Here is a 14,238-nt window from a genome sequence, read left to right on the forward strand (position 1 = left end):
TGGTAGATGAGTGTCTGTCCTTTATGAATCCTGTTTGGTCTAGATGGATCAATGTAGATATGAGTGTTTCTAATCTGTTGGGTAGTGCTCTACTAATTACTTTTAGGTTACAATTAATCAGGTTGAATTTTCTCTGTATTAAACCAGACCACAATCTTTCCTAACCTTAACCAAATGCTGTGGGTGCCTAAGTATAAGTAAGTGTAATAACGCTGTAGTCACTACAAGTGGATATTGTACTGCAGATACATATATAGACTATAGAGATGTGCTGCTGGTTTCACCCATTGAGTACAAAGAAGCAAACAACAAAGGCAGAATTCTCATGGTGAACAGAGATTCTGTTGTGACAATAATGAACATGGAGATCAATCATAGATCTGGGGCTTCTTAATTCAAAGTGTTTTTTAGGAACCCCTAAGCTGCACAATGTAAAGAGTCTTCAATATAGAGGCCAAATACATATGATAAAGCTCTATTTTTGAAACTGAATAGAAAAATTCCCTGAAGTGTGAAACAATTGCTATTACTGTGAATCCCATTGGAAATTAACCCCATACAGCCAGGATGTGTGGCTGAGTTACAGCGGATCAAATGTTTGTTGCTGTGAGTTTGTTTTGGAGTCTATTTTCTGTCCTAGCATCAAATGTAAGGTTAGGCCTTAGAGAAAACCCAAACTGGGCCATGCCTATCTGAGGAATGGTTAACACTGATGGGGGGACCTCTTAAATATTTACCAGGTGGACACTGGACAAGCAGTTTTATGGTAGCAAGAGATTTGCTTGAGACAGAAAGCATCAGTAAATGTCAGGGCGAAGCATCTTAGGGACATAAATAAAACATAACGCAATCCTTTAAAAAATCTCAATGGTCCATCTGCTCCGATTCAGTACATCTCTGAGATTTGTCCTACTCTAATCCAAAAGAGCAAAATCACAGTGTGAATTGACTGGCTGAGTAGAACATGCAAAAGGCACTAATGCACACATCCATGTATGTAACAGAAAAACAGATTTAATCTTTTACAGGTTACAAAAAATACCAAAAGATTAAAAATCTGGGAAATACATACCTGATTTGAGTTACTGTGATTACACCACATCTTGCCCTTTATTCAAATTAGCCAGACCTATAAAGAAAAAGAAGGAAAGTGTTAGATCCACAATGCATAACATTATATGCAAAAAATGCAGAGGCCTAATATGTATAAGTCAACTACCATGTGTCAGTCAACTCTAGCACAATCATTACTCATCTGTGTAATATGACTGTAAATCTTAATCTCTTTCTCAGATAACCTCCTCTCATTCTCCCTCGTATCTTGTCAGTCCCAATTATACTGTTCAATGAGGCATACAATAACTGCTCCACAAACACCTGAGTTTGTCTTGTGCAAAGATGGAGAGCCGCCTTGTAGTGTACAAGAGGTTATGTATTGCGGTGTGTCCTGGTTGATGTATTTCTGACACCTTTATGATAATTACCAGTTTAGCTGAAAAACCGGTATTCAGTCTGGTTGTTTTGTCTTTGTGATTCAAAAAAAAAAAAAGTGTTTTTCCTGGACCAAAGCTGAAAACTTTTCAGATACAGTAAACCAGATACTGCAAGAGAAACTTCACACTGTTGTGTAAATGTAAAGGTCCCTGCTAGATCAGATTACATTTTTTATCATCGTGCCTCATAATATTCCAATGTGTATTATCAGTGTGTTTATCAGTATGTTAGAGTGCTTAAAGGTCTGATATGCATATTACCACCTCTTCTGAAAAGCAATGCTGTTGCAACCTTTTGGTACCTTTTGGGTACAATTAACTCAACCTTGATGTTAACCTTAGCTTAGCTCCATGAACAGTGAACCAATACACCTTTAAACAACGCCATAACTTTCTTATTAACACATACAGAAATATCAAATATTGTCATTTAGGGAGCAGTTAGCTTACTTGTTGGAGCTAGCTTACTGGATCAACAACTGTTGGACATGTCGACTGCACAGCACCTAAGAAGCCCTACTTTCATAGTGGGATTTCCCGCTACAGTCATTAGCTTGATAGCTAATATAAGGCAGTTTGTTTTTTAGATTCTGTTTCAGCCAGTTTACAAACTTTAAAATAAGCCAGCCTAAAACACCGGCCTGATTAAGTACAGTCATATACTATGGTGGTGGTTTCACAAATTAGATTGTTCTAGTCATATTGGTGCAATGCAGCTCCTGGCCACCAGTGGCACTAGGTGCGCTGTTGTTGAGCAGCACTCTAGTCTGAGCGTAGGCGACAGTCTAAACCATCTTTAATTTTTACATGGCTAAACTGAATTTAATGGAGGTCAACTCATGTTTTATCATGTTTTTAGCCATGCTAGCGATGTGGATCTGGGGATGGTAATGTTGGTCTGTCAACTGGTCCAACACTTTGGTACAGATTGAAAAATCTTGCCAGAAAATATTTACGAGCCTGGGGGAATATTACGGACTGAGGCCCTATTATCGGTGGATTACCAGAAAATATATACCCTGGGGGGGAGGGGTAATACTCTGGGGGGGGGAAAAAAAAAAAAAAAAAAAAAATTCCAATTAAAGTTGTAAATTTATGAGAAAAAGTCTGAAGTCACAAATTTATGTAGGATAGTTCTGAACAGAACACAAAGACATCTGTGTGTGTGACGCTTTCCATGCTACACCCAAAAGGTTCACCCCCCCAGAGACTTATAATATGGTGATTCTGGGCTGAAATAACGGGTATTTCCTTATTGTTAAATCCAATTGCAAAATGTAATTTGATTAGGTCATCCACTGCAGGCACAATACAAGGCAAGCGGCGGCATCTGTGGTTTGAGGTTGATCCAACCTTGCAAAGAGAAGCAATGTGTTTCCTTGACGAAAAAAAAAAAAAAAAAAAATTCTCTTGCACGTTTAACTGTATAATATCAGAGAATAACCACATTTTATTATTGTAAATTAACGACTTCAATCTCGGAAATTGTTTTTTTTCTTGCAATATTACCCCCTCCCCTAGCTCCGTATTTTATTACAACATCATAGAAATCCTGGTACCCCCAGAATGAACTGAATTAAAATTTTGAACATGATTAACATCTCTTTCTATACAGCTGCATGTTAACATAGTAATTTTGAGTATATTCAAAGCTCCGGTAAGAACAACCTCACAGACCCTCCAAGCATGGCAATGACTCGTAGTCTTGTTTGTTTCTTCACACTTGCCTAATATTGTTTTTCCAGCATTAAGTCACTAAGAAGTTTGCCATCCATCGAATGAGTTTGTATTTTCACCATTTTTTCCATCACAAATTTTACAAATGTCAGCATGTCTGAGTATATGAAATGTCATACTAAACTAATATGTATATGATCCTAGATTAGGCCCAGGCAGAACATATCTAGGACAATATTTGTGCTGATCAGAGAAGGAACCCATCTGAATGATTGTAAATTTTTAAAAAAAATAAAAAAATCAAATGTACATCCCAGTGGCGTGCGGTGATTTACATATAGGCAAGCAGAACCTAAGAACCATCTACAGTAGCAAATCTTTCAAATTCAGGGCTTGCCCTGTCTCATGATTTTGTGACTTTTTTCCTGTGCTGAAAGTCTCTCTCCTGCATTCAACTGCACTCTGACTGGACAGATTCACCTTTCTGAACTTCTTCCTGACTGAAGTAGTATTAGAACTATTCCTTTGAACTGACAGTAAACATATCACATTTGAAATAGAGGAAAAATCTTAAAAAAAAAAAAAAAAACTACTTCGGTGATCTTCAAAATATTTAGCATTAACTGACAATGACACAGTGACAATGCATAATCCTGTATTTTCCTGCCTAAATATGCTGTCTCGGATCTTGCAAAGAGAACCCTACACCTTGATTAACAGAAAGGAAAAGATATTAATACGATAACTACAAAGCAGAGCAGAATGAAAAGGCTTGGGTATTATGTTACGTCATTAACTGTAAATATGTAAATGGAATAAATGTCTTTGAAAGCTTTCCTTGCAAAAGCAGTTATTAAAAGCTGCTCCACAATACACCCTAAATCCTTGTCGACACACGTCAACCAAGGTGATTAGTGAGACAACCTACAACAATTGGAGAAGATAAATCACAGCATAATTTGCTTGTTTCCACAGAGATCTGCGTATGTGCATATTAATGCCTGCAATATCATAACTGATCTCGGAACGGTAGAAGGTGAGTGAACGGCAGCTCAACAAGCACACCTGTCATCCGTCAAAGATCCTAGGATTATCCACAATGTGCATGAGCAAACATTCAACAAAAAAAAAAAAAAGTGCTGCTCCCCCCTCTGCTTGACAAACTCAAGCCTAGGTCAAGGGGACAAACCCATGAAAATGACAGAAGTAAAAGATGCAACGGCTGGTAGTCAACGTAGCTTCCAGAGACAATAGCCTCCTGCAGCCACAAGACGGCAGTAAATTACAAGATGAATGCAAACAGACAAAAATCAGATCCTTTGTGACAGAACACTATTCTGAGATGTAAGGAAAGATATCGTTTCCACCTCAGTATAGTTCTACTTTGTGTATTTTTAGCTTTAACTGATCAAGCGCTGCTTGCCTGGCTTGTCCTGACGGAACACCTTTATTATATTGTATTACCACTAGGAGAAACTCATTGTCAAATTTAAACTTCCCTCATTCTTTAAGATATTCAGATTAATATAACTCATGTAACATCAAGACACAGAAATATTATCTTAATATCTAAATTCTCAAATTAATGCATTTATGCAATTATCAGTTACCTTTACTTTGACACCATCCAAGGTACAGGTCGCCAGTCAGACCCCCAACAGAACTTTCAAAATAGGTTCTAATGGGAGTGTTATGACCGGCAGAGAGCTTAAGAATTTAAGCAACTCTAGCAACATGGAGAGACCTTAGGACTCGTTCACTTCAGAGTAATCGAACAAATTAAACAGCCATGAGATGAAACTGTAGATCCCTATTGAGAATGAAGCAATCTTCCACCCACATGCTTCTCAAAGTGCTGAAAGCGCCAGTGTAGGAATTTCTCGGCAGAGAAAAGCAAATGTGATGCATATGCTATATCGACAGAGATATCATCGCTGCTGGGCAGAAACCTTGTACGTCCAAATCAACTACTTTTCAGGAAATGTTTTAAAAATAACTGACCACCACAAAATTTAGTCACAAGCTCTTGTTAATACTTTTCAGTGGATAAATATTTGTAAAAGCCACAGACAGACATAAAGGGTGACCGATGGTACTGATTTATTTAAAAATAAATGACAAAATATAGAGATACAAGGTTTCCACTTGATGATATGAACTCAATAAAACAATTGATTTATGAGAATAAATATGAATGTCAAGTTGTCATTACATATCCCTACGTGCAATCAGTCATGTCACTACTAAGAGGAGAAAGGCATTTGCTTGCAGTAAGGGTGGCCGATAGAACATGAATTATAGAGCTTGTTGTGAGACAGATTGACTCAACGAATACATTAAGGGCCACAAAAGAACATTATGCAGTGGTAACATTAGCACGTAGGAATATGAGAGAGAGACACACAGACAGAAATCAGGAAATTGGAGAGGAGACAGCTCCTATCAGATTTCAGAATGAGCATAATGTGAGTAACAGATATAGCTTAAAGAAACGTGGGAGTGGATAAACGCATGTCTCAGATGCTTCAGCAGAAGACGGTGTATGCCCCAGTCACGGATTGCTTCCCAAAGCACTCATTTTGCTTCATTTCCTGTTCCATCCTTTAGTAATGAATAGCATTCATCACTGCATAGATGTGTCTGTTGCCTGCAAGCCAGGAAAAAAAAAAAAGACAGGAGGGGAAAGACAAAGACAATGGAAGGACGAGTGATTGTCTTGCTCCTCTTCACTGACATGCTGGAGTAATGAAATGCTTTAACTCAATCATTACAGTCAATAGGGTCTTGACATGCAAATCTTTTGGTCTTCATAATTACACCCTCATAGCCACATACACATCCTGTCAAGAAATGGACAGCTGTCAAGGTTCAACAATTACAGTGACATAGGCAGATGGGCATGCTCTCTGGAAATGAGTCAGAACAGTCATCAGCCATGCTGTGCAGTGCTGATGTAGTCTGGTTATGGCTTGGACGATGAGGGCTCTGTGCAGCCATTGTCATTGTCACTGCATGCTGACTGTATTTCTGATGCCGCCCCCTCCCCCTCCCATTCCCCTGTGGTCCCGAGGACAGATTCTGCTGTGCAGCACTGTGCCATGCAGTTTCAGCCTGGATTTCCCTATGAGCTTAACAGGGAGTGCAGCCCTCTCATTGTTTAGCACTTCAAAGGAAACAAGAGAAAAGAGGGGAGCAAGAGAGAGGGAGCCAGGGAGAGAATGGGAAATGATAGATACAGGGTGAGAAAGGAAACATGAAAAAGGAAAAGGCAGAGGGGAAGCAGAAAAGGAACAGAAAAGAGGAGTGGAGGGGGAAATATGAGAAGAGATGAGATGGACAGAGTTTGAATCTAAGAAGTTGCTTTCACAGCAGCTAAACTGCCAATTGCTACATCCAGTATGTCTTTCCAGAAAGAAAAGATTCAAGCAGGACACAGAACAAGTTCATGTGGTTATACTTCCTCCTATTGGCTGTCATTAGTTTATTTAGAAAGTACAGGCCAAGTGTCAATTTAAAACAACTGCCCAGGCTCCTTAAGTCCTGTAACATTTTGCGAAATAACGAGAACATAAAATGAGAACCCGTTTGGTGTTTTGTTTTGGCCATTTTGCACATAAACTGGCAATATCGAAAGTGCACAGTATTTCTGTTGAGGCCATATGGTGCTTTTTTCTGTATTCAACATGGCTTATCCCTGTTGCATTGGTATATCCACCACCACAGCTGCCTTTGACATTTAACAGTCTTGTCTAAGGGCTAATTAGTCTGCATAACAAAATGACAAAATTGGTGGTTTTGTAAACTGAGAAACAGAGCCAAGCTTGCCATTTCCCCCAGCTTCCTGTCTTCATGCTAAGCTAACGGTCTTCTGACTGTAAATTTATATCTAAGACAAATGTGAGAGTGGCATTGATCTATACCATATGCTTATTTCCCCAAATGTCAAACTATATTGCTTTTAGATACTGTATGGTCAAATTAGGCAACTAAAACACTTGAAGAAATACTGTTGCCCTGATAAAGGTTATGGAAAGATCACTGTTGTTTTAGCAAGGAAACAAATGCTACATTAATCCAACCAGCCCAACATCCTAACACCTCAGGCAGTTTTTTCTGGAGGGCACAGTCTCTCAAACTGTGTCATAAAACTAACCTTATTTGTATGCATGTACTATAAGATGAACTCAGTTTTGAGGGTAAAAAACAGCCATGCTTTACTGCTGAGAGGATATGACATCAGGGAAAATGCAGTATCTGCTTTGTGGAGACAGTAGAAACTTATTAGGTGCATGAAATTCACCCCCCCCCCCCGCTCCACCACACTCTTAATTACCTGTCTCATAGCTTGGCAGTTGTGACAATGACAGGCTATTAGTTAATCCATGTAGGATTAAAGAAAGAGCAGCACATCTGCATATAATCAGTTCAATAAGGAGTCTAACATTCAATATCCAACCTGGAGTTTTTGTTTTTCTAGTGGGTAATTTGTAATTTCAATGACGCATTTTGATGGATTCTTCTTTCAAGGAAAATGCGTTGCCTTTTTACATTAAAACAAATAATTATTACCATTCATTTAATCTCAGCAGATAATTAAAGGGACATGGGGATGTTACATTTAAGAGATTTTTTGCAAGCTAATCTGTCTTGGTGAATTATTTTCTAAAAGCTAAGATTTAAGGACCTGGCTCTCTAGGAAAACAGTTTTGTGAACAGGGTACAGAAAGTTGAAACAGTAACATTCTCAGCCACACAGAGGTGGTGACTTAACAGTAATATTCAGAAAAAGGACATTATCTGACTCATTTTGCTGAGCCTCCTTGTATGCGTCTTGCAGCTCTGGCCATGTTTACACAGAAGCCCCAACTCAGTCATCAGTTTTATGGTAAATCCCATTACAATGGCAGAATGCTTGAAGTATGCATATTAATTTTTGCATTACTCTTTCCCCATCTGTCCCCAGTTAAAGAGATTGTCTATCTGGAGACTCAAGGGAGAGATAAAGAAGCAGCACATTACAAAGTTGCCGTCTCTAGAAAAAAGAAATGCAGCTGAAAAAAAAAAAAAAAATGAAAAAAAACAGTTATACTTTAAGAACAAGGTGTGTTTGTGTGAATTCATTGGTGATCAGGAAGAGTATATCTACAGATCAGGCTGGGAGAGTGTGTCTTCAAGGTAAACCCTTTTTATACTGTTTATTGTAATTCCAAAATGTACTGTAATGCTCTGGTTCATAACTGCCCTACATGAAGTAAACACTGTATATTCAAAGTAACAAGCATAATTCAAAAAGATCAACAAGCTGGAGGGTGGTGTGCTGCATTTCCACATACAAAGAAATAGGATAGAGACTTACTAAATCAATGCATGAATTAAATATTTTGTACAGTCATGTTTTTGTAGTGCTACAAAAACATTGTATTACTGTCATTGTATTACTACTGAAGCTTTTAATGTCAACAATTCATTCAATCCAACCATGCATATTCCTCTAACCGAGCACGTAAAACCCTTACAGAGAAAATACCAACTGGAATCAAAACTTAATGACTGTCATTAACACTGGGGACTATATTTTCATGAGCTGAATCTCTCAAGCAGTGCCTCATCTCAGGTTCTAAGGCTAGGAATGGAAGAGCAAGAAATCAACAGCTCAAACATCTATAACCAAAACCATTTGGCTGGTAGACATTGTTGGGGGTGCAGCCTGACAGGGAAGTCTGACTGTGAGGTACTGTTCAGGGTGTAAGACAATGAAGTATTTATGAAGTCTGGGTTATGCTAACATAATAGTGATAAAAGTAGTGTGCATCTGTTCTTCACAAAAATGGCAGATGCTGCAGACCTAGCTCTGCAATTATCAATAGTAGTGACTCTGGCTTGGTTTTTGCATTTCAACAAACTTTATTGTCAGTGTTCCAGAGTTGGAAGCCAGTTAGAGATTATTATGTCCTTCACCATACACTAACAACTATACTGGTTGGTTGGACTCTTGGTGGGATCTGGGGGGGGCATAGCATGAAACTCTGCATGTGTTAGCAATTAAAAGGACTGCAGTATAATCTAGGTGGGAAAAGCTCCTCCATCGGTTTCAATTGTTCTTTTTACTTATACATCTAACTGCTTCGAAAGGTGTAAATACAATAATGCACAACTTAAAACGCCATCTAGTACAATATTTCAAATGTAATGTGCTTTTCTGTACAACTGTAAAATAAATCTGTTAGCAAAATGTTAGTTAATAGACTCAATGAGTGGTAATACTATTACAAATGCAGTCACCCTGCATGTAGTGTGACTTCATGGTATCATTCATCAGCACAGGGTGCTAAAAGCAGCTTCCCTTTATGAATTCATTCTGCATGTGACAGTGACGGCCGTGGACCTGTGGTGGTGGCCATTAAGCTGAGATATTCCTTATTATTAACACATGTCATGGCTGACGTGCTTTAATGGACAGTAAAAGCCATTGAGACACTCTGAGAAAACAGCCACACTCAAACTGCCACTTTAGAAAAGAAGTCTGACAAGACTCAGTAAATGAGAGAGAGATATAAAAGAGAGAGATTTCAATTTAGTCCTGGAAATTACAGCAGATGCTACTAAACTCCAGATTCAAAGTAAAAAGACTTATACAATCTGATGAGTTTTATCTTATTTTTCACAGCAGGGTGGTGATCAGTGATTGCTGTTTTCCAGAGTCCAGATAGCACATTTCGAGGGCTCTGGTTTGAGCTGAGGGTCTCAAGCACTCGCTGCCTTCAAGATTACATCAAGCCATTCGCTAACAAAGGGTCAAGGAAGCAACTGCATAGGATTCGATGAGCTTTCCATCTACAGACCTGCAACAGCTCTGAATCATCTTCATATTCTGAGCCTTTCCTTCTTGCACCACTTTCTGGTGTATGTGATCAAAAGCATTAATTCAAATAACTTAATATCACTCACTACCAGGTTCACCACTGACAAAAGTTTACATGAGTAGCTTGATAATATCTGTGGTAGCCTAAAAGTTAGCAGGAAAAAGAGCAGTAGGAAACTACAGGGACTTCATTGATATTCATTGTTTTTCAGAAGGTATCTTAGCTCTTTTACTTGAACTCTTGCTCTTTTGCTCTCCTGCATCCAGCACACAGATGACCTTTGTGGTACGTGTGCTGAAACAAAACAGAGAAATGAGGCTAAGTTATAAACCAAGAGTGATTTAAAAGATTAATGAGTGTTATGCAGTCCCTCCGTCGGTCCTTTGTGGTATTTATTTGAACTTTTCTGTCATTTCCCCTCAGGTGTGCCTTGTCTGTTCTGATATGGCTGGGAACACTATGGGGCTCTCTGCAGTCACCCTGCATGTCCAAGCCACCCTTTGGTTACTCTGACACTTTGCTTTGGGAAGATTGTCCAGGTCCTTTTAGTACTCCATAGCCCAATGAATGAGTCACCTAGTCATGCTAGTGGCATGGCTCTGGGGATGGCAGTGTCAGTCCATTACTTTGGTCCAGATTGTAATATTATAAACCATTATTGAATGGATTGCCATGAAATTTGGTATAAATATCTATGTTCCCCAGACGATGAATTCTAATGACTATGATGATCCCCTTTACCTTTCATCAAGGGCCACCAGCAGGTCAGAGTTTTTACTTAATTAGTGAAATATCTTAACATCTATTTTATGGAATGGTACACAATTTTGCACAGACATTCATGGAGCCCAGATGATGTGCCCTAAAGACTTTGGTGATTCCCTGACTTTTCTTGTAGTGCCACCACGAGATTCAAATTTGTGGTTTTGAAAAAAAAAAACTATTGAATGGATTGACAGTTTTCATACCTTTGGTGATTCTTTATCTTTTCATCTAGCATCGTTATCAGGTCAATCTTTTAGTTATAACAATATTTTGCTGTATGCCCAAATACCTGCAAAACTAATGACTTCCCCCATTATCCTCAGCTCTACTTTGTGTTTACTCCTTATTAGCAAATGTTAGCATACTAAGACAGTGAATATGGTAGACATAATACATGCTAAACATCAGCATGTTAAAATTGTCATGGTTAGCATGTTAGCATTCTGACATTAGCATTTAGCTAAAAGCACACGTGCCTCATCTCAGCTTCACAGAGCCGCTAGCGTGGCTGTAAACTCTTCTTTGCCAGCTTAAATAGCACATACAAAAAAATGAATTTAATTTTACTTTCTGGGTACATCCAAATCAAAATGAGCCCTTTTTGAGGAAGAAGAAAAAAAAAAAAAAAAAAAAAAAAAAGCAGCACACCTCTTGATGATCATTATAATTACTATATGCATGGCCTTACATCGGGTATAATTTAATTATTGGAGTGGAACTAATGTCTCATGAACAGATGAATGGTCATGTGAATTGCATGCGGGCCCATTTGAAATGCATACTAAAGGAATTTTCAATAACCAGAGGACTACAATGAAGACTTACTGGACAGTGATTATGTTAGTAGTAATTATCATTGACCTTACTTTGCAGGAAATGAAAGACCGTGACTGTGCCAAAAAAGCTCAATACACCATTGCAAAGCCAGCAGCACTGAGGAGCCTGTATGCTGGTGTCCCCATTTTCTGACTACAGCCAGTAAGTTCAAATGCCAAAATAAGACCTCAGTCTGACCTGCTACTAGATAAAAAAACATACACAGCCGTTATGTGTTCACGTGGTGCTCGACCCTGCTGTGGTAAACTCTAGAATAAAACTTGCGCTTCATGTGTTGGAGCACTGCATGTGTAACATTTACCAAACAAGTTTCACAAAATGGTACAGCTTTTCCACACTTCCAGTAAAAAAAGAATGCTGGCCATTGATTGCTCATTGAGGCATAGGTGGCCTTTCCAAAGGTGGCCTAGATTTTTCTCTGGGTTCTGAAAATGAAATCGATTACAGGAAAACCATAAACATAAATAGACCACAGCTATTTCTCTTGCAATGGACTGAGTGGTACTGTTTGAACTTAAGGTCACAAAGGAAAACATGTATAAGCTAGGGTGGCATGTTCAATTTTGCTGGGTAACCTATTACACTGAACAATAAGGTAGAAACAAAAGCTGCAAAATGGGAACACATTTCAGGGCACAGGAGCACAGAGAATGGAGTGTGTGTCGGATACAAATAATTCATATTGTATTTTTTCACCATGAATTCCTCATCCAACTGTCTAATGGAGAGGAAAAGAAATGAATGAATTTGCTGTCATTGTCACTATAAAACCGGCTACCATGATCTATGATTTACTTTTTAATTTCAGGGGTTTGTTTTACTCTATTTGATTATGTAAAAGGGGGAAAAAAAACTGCATACCTTTATGTAGCCCAATTTGAAAGTGAGAAAGAAAAGGCTTCAATTAAAACCTGACATCGGCACAACTCCACATTTCACAGCTAATTTACTTGGGTCATAAAGGTGCATATGGCTACTGCACAATCCCGTTGAGTGCCAATAAAAACTCTGGCCCTTTTCTCACATTCAGAAATCCATTAATGAAGCCTTTAGCAGTGAGGAAGCTTCTTTATCAGTCTTACAAGAGCAAACAAGTGCAACACGGCACTCTTTAATGTCAATGTCATAATGTTGCTTTGATATAGGCTATGCTCACTGTACTATGTGTGCTTTTGGGGGTAATTGTCATCCCTCAGAGGAGTGGGAACATAACAGTGTTTTAGCTCCTCTGGGATCCCCTTGATCTGGTAAAAACAGTTTGAAAACAATTAGGCGAGTTGATTGCTCTAGTAGTCATTTTTCTGAAGCTAATAATGATAAAGACTTCAAACTAATATTACATGCAGAGATCCCACTGGCTTAAAACGGGACACAGCCTTCTGCAGTCTATACAGTTTTGACCAGCAATTCCATTATTATTGATTCCATCTGCAGTATACTGTATGTACACTGACAAGAGGCTTGTGCGGCCCTTGTGTGACTGTGTTAAAGTCTGTATGCAATCACTTGAGGTTTCGGCTGAGTGCTGGCAGGTTGACAGCCTGTGAGCATGAGGATTGCACTCGCACCCGAACCCCTTTCTTCACCATGAATGTCTCATTCAACTGCCTGGAAATTTCCTTCGGAAGACATACTACCGCATCCGCAATCACCACAAAACAAGAGTCCTTTTTTCTTACAATCTGTTTCAGAAGCATTCAGTGACAAAATTGTTAAGAGACTGTTTATTAAACATTCTCTTAATAAACAGTAGATACAGCTCTTTTTTGTCTCAACATAAAGTAAGAAGGATCAGGGCAGCAAATTTCAGCTCTAACAGGAGTAAAATCCTCAACTTCATCTAAGGCGATATCGTCAAGGGGTGATGAGTGGCAGGGAGCGTAATTGGTTGTGAAATTGTCATCGCACCTACAGGACATTCTAACACTGCTCGGAAAGCAAAACGTTCACGATGGGATGCAAGGTTACTCAGCCATTTGCTCCCCAAGCCTGCCTGCTCAATAAATCTACTGTCAAACTTGAGGAAATATTTATAAGAGGCCCCTCTTGTGGATGTTACAAGAATGGGGACTGTGCTTGCCAACTGGCTCTCAGATTCAAATGGCAGTTTTTGGTGTATAAATGGCCCTCTAGCATCTGGTGTTATCGGGGTTGTCAGGAGAATTCATAAGGGGAGGTACACGAGGGGAAGAATTCGACAAGAGCAGAGCACATTCTGGCAAAAGGTTTGCTTTGGTGTCCTCTCTTTATGGATGTCCTCCTCAGATAAGAAAGTAGGAAAAGACTTCAATCTCGTCCTAAAGAAGTACAAATGAAAAGCACAGCGCAATACCCATGGAGGCAAGCATAAGAAATTCATAAGATTTATCTACTTGTGTATGTTTAGTCTGGTAGTAATGCTGTCACAACAGAGTAAATTATAAAAACTAGCTCAGTGATGAACATCATCAACTAAAGCAGTCCCACATGCCCTTATGCCACACTACCTCATTCATAAAAATCCTTAACGGCCGATGGAAAGTTGAAACACAATTTTTAGAAGTTTTCACCTGAACTATACAGTATTAATACCACATCAACTGACTACTTTAATCAAGAAGGTA

The 14,238-nt window shown here is 38.9% G+C and overlaps 1 protein-coding gene across 6 annotated transcripts in view; it reads right to left on the reverse strand.

Moving 5' to 3' along the window:
* Positions 1 to 14,238, reverse strand: part of LOC120796251 (protocadherin-15-like) — a 202,379-nt gene that overhangs the window by 174,475 nt on the left and 13,666 nt on the right. For all 6 annotated transcript variants that reach the window (XM_040138837.1, XM_040138838.1, XM_040138831.1 and 3 more), the window contains exon 2: positions 1,073 to 1,129. The gene's annotated coding sequence lies outside the window, so the exon portion shown is untranslated. The remainder of the gene's footprint in view (positions 1 to 1,072; positions 1,130 to 14,238) is intronic.

This window comes from Xiphias gladius, chromosome 11, assembly GCF_016859285.1.
Source record: "Xiphias gladius isolate SHS-SW01 ecotype Sanya breed wild chromosome 11, ASM1685928v1, whole genome shotgun sequence".
Taxonomy (NCBI): Eukaryota; Metazoa; Chordata; class Actinopteri; order Istiophoriformes; family Xiphiidae; genus Xiphias; species Xiphias gladius.